Here is a 3,548-nt window from a genome sequence, read left to right as displayed (position 1 = left end):
AAAACGCCATATGAGATATGGATAGGACGTAAGCCAGTACTCTCGCACCTTAGGGTTTGGGGGTGTCTGGCTTATGTTAAACGTTTAATTACGAACAAGCTTGGACCTAGGTCTGACAAGTGTAATTTTATAGGGTACCCAAAAGAGACCAAAGGGTATTACTTCTACCTAGCTGATGAGCAAAAAGTGTTTGTTAGCCTTAAGGCAATCTTTTTGGAAAAAGAGTTCCTTGGTGAAGGGACTGTTGCCTCTAAGGTCGAACTTGACGAAGTTCGACAGGTGAAAAAACCGACACAAGTTGCTGAACCTGAACCGGATTTGGTTAGATCAGATCCGGAGCCCTTTGTTCAAGCACCCTTAAGGCGATCTGGTAGACTATCACATCAACTGGACAGATACTATGGTTTCTTGGTCCAGGATGGCGATCCTATCGAACTTGATGAAAACGATGAGGATCCGATCACCTATATGGATGCAATGCAGAGATCCAACTCTGAAAAATGGCTGGAGGCCATGAAATCCGAAATGGAGTCCATGAAGGTCAACGATGTGTGGACATTGGTTGACCCACCCGAAGGAGTAAAACCCATAGGGTGTAAGTGGGTCTTCAAGAGGAAGAGAGGCGCAGACAGAAAGGTGGAAACCTATAAAGCCCATCTGGTTGCCAAGGGATATCGTCAATGTTATGGTATAGACTATGACGAGACATTTTCTCCTGTGGCAATGCTCAAATCCATTCGGATTATGCTTGCGATAACTGCCCATTTGGACTATGAAATCTGGCAGATAGATGTGAAGACAGCTTTCCTAAATGGAGAGCTGGATGAAGAGGTGTATATGATACAACCTGAAGGATTCACATCCACAGATGAGTCTAAGGTGTGCAGGCTACAGAGGTCCATTTATGGACTTAAGCAGGCATCACGGAGTTGGAACATACGTTTTGATAAGACGATCAAGATGTATGGCTTCGTTAAGAATGGAGAAGAGCCATGCATTTATAAGTGGGCTAATGGTCAAGTAGTAGTATTTCTTGTATTGTATGTGGATGGCATTCTCTTAATCGGGAATGATGTCCCTGCATTATAGGGAATAAAGATTTGGCTGTCGTCACAATTTTCCATGAAGGATCTGGGAGAAGCTTCGAACATCCTAGGGATGAGGATCTGTAGGGATAGATCTAAAAGGTTGCTTGGTTTATCTCAGTCCACGTACATTGATACTATGCTGAAGAGGTTCAGCATGAAAAATTTCAAGAAAGGCTATCTTCCGATAGGCCATGGAATTTCTCTCTCGAAGAGGGCTTGTCCGACAACACCTCAAGAGAGAGAGCGTATGGGTAGGATTCCATATGCTTTGACAGTGGGATCTATCATGTACACCATGACATGTACACGATCAGATGTGGCATACTCACTAGGGGTAGTGAGTAGATACCAATCTGATCCAGGGAAGAATCACTGGAAGGTTGTTAAAACCATCCTGAAGTATTTAAGAAATACTAAGGACCAGTGGCTTGTTTATGGTGAATCAGACTTGAGACTTATAGGATTTACAGACTCTAGTTTTCAGTCTGATCATGATGACAGAAAAAGTGTATCGAGATTTATTTTTACCCTTAATGGTGGGGCTATCTATTGGAAAAGTTTCAAGTAGCACACAGTGGCTGATTCAGTTTGCGAGGTGGAGTATGTCGCTGTATCAGATGCTGCCAAAGAAGCGGTGTGGCTGAGGAAATTCATCATCGAGCTTGGAGTAGCACCCTCCCTTGTTGGTCCAGTTCTGCTCTACTGTGACAGCTCTGGAGCCATTGCTCAGGCGAAGGTACCAAAGGCACACCAGCGGACGAAGCATATTCTGTGCCGCTACCATCTCATTCGAAAAATTATGGATCGAGGTGACGTCGATCTTCAGAAGATTGATGGGAAGGAGAACCTGGCTGACCCATTCACTAAAGCCATTGCAGTGAAGGAGTTCGACAACTACAAGTCGAAGATGGGTATTAGATACTGCACCGATTGGCTTTAGGCCAAGTGGGAGATTGTTGGGATTAGTGTCCCAAAGCCAATCGTCAGTCTGTTGATGGTTGTGCTTATTTTTATATTTGTACATGAATTATGAATTAATAAAAATTATTTTGATATTTTTCATCACAAAATGTTTCATCTTCTAATGAACTTCTATGTTGTGGTAAAGTCCTTAGGACTATTTAGACTCGACAAAGGAGGATTTGTCGTTTAGTCCTTAAATCTATTCACGACCAAATGATACATTGTTACCAAGGACGATAACATTTATCAAGCATAGGTCGTTGTGTGCCATATAGGTTGGTTGTCCTCTTAACCAATGAGTGTGGAGACACTGGTATGGCATACAGGTGAGATGTAAGGGTACATCTGCACTAAACGTGACTGACTCCGGAGCTATTTTTACTGTCAAGATTTGCTCCGATAGAATATGAGTATAAATATCCCTTCGACTTGAGACCGCCATGGTGACTTGCAAGCAACTCACTGCACTTAGGCACTAGACTACCTGAATTTTTAATTCAGTGACGGAAGGCTGCTGGGTGTAGTCAAGTACTTGACTTGTCAGTGCGTGTGTCAAGATGGGATTGACCACTCCAGTTTAGGAGCTGTGTACAATCATGTTTCAATTTAACAAAACCTTGGCCAGGGTAGTCCTTGTGAGGAGTCATAGGACTGTTTGAGTTGAACATGATTCGGATGATCTGATCAAGGTTGACAATTTAACCATGAGTCATCCTAAACACAGGGGTCAAAAGGATGAATTATACAGTAACTATATTCACATACGTTATGAGTGTTGCGATTGCGACCATTCGACCTATCCGGTCGTCAGGTACTATTGCTAGATGGTCACTTCGATTAGTATAGGAATTGGTTCCTGTGCTACCGGCTTAGGTTCGAACCTGCGGGGTCGTACACATTAGAGGTTCTTATCTGATCTGATGGCTGATGTAGAATCCTATATGTTTGAAACTCAGTGATCGAGAATCAGGATTCTCTGATCATGAGTTCCACATATTATGGGTACCGGGGTCAAGAGTCCCACTAGTTGGGATTTTTCGATCAGGTTGACATATCGATGAATTCTGATGCCTGATTGTCCATTAGATTTGGACTCAGTATTTATGAGAAGTTTAATTAGTGATTTGATCACTAATTAACTCAATTTGATTGAGTAATTATTTTTGGATCAAGTCCAATTGAATTGGATTCAGTTGGGTTTGACCCGATTAGGTTAAGAGTTGACCAAATCGTCGAGATGGTTTGATCCCTGATTTGATCAAGGGTTGGGCTTAGTCAATTCTTGATTTGATTAGAATTTATTGAGCCTAATTAAGCCTAATTAAGTTGGGTTTAAATTAGTCTAATTGGACCTAACTTATTTGGTTCAATTAGGTTGGTTTACATAATTAAACCACCTTGACCCAATCTCCATGCGCCACCTCACTTCCATTGCACCCATTTGGATTCATGAGAAGGAACTTCTCATAAATTTTTTCCTCATGCCAAGCCCTCTCC

The sequence above is a fragment of the Elaeis guineensis genome, chromosome 2, assembly GCF_000442705.2.
Source record: "Elaeis guineensis isolate ETL-2024a chromosome 2, EG11, whole genome shotgun sequence".
NCBI classification, from domain to species: Eukaryota; Viridiplantae; Streptophyta; class Magnoliopsida; order Arecales; family Arecaceae; genus Elaeis; species Elaeis guineensis.
This window is presented reverse-complemented; position numbering follows the sequence as displayed.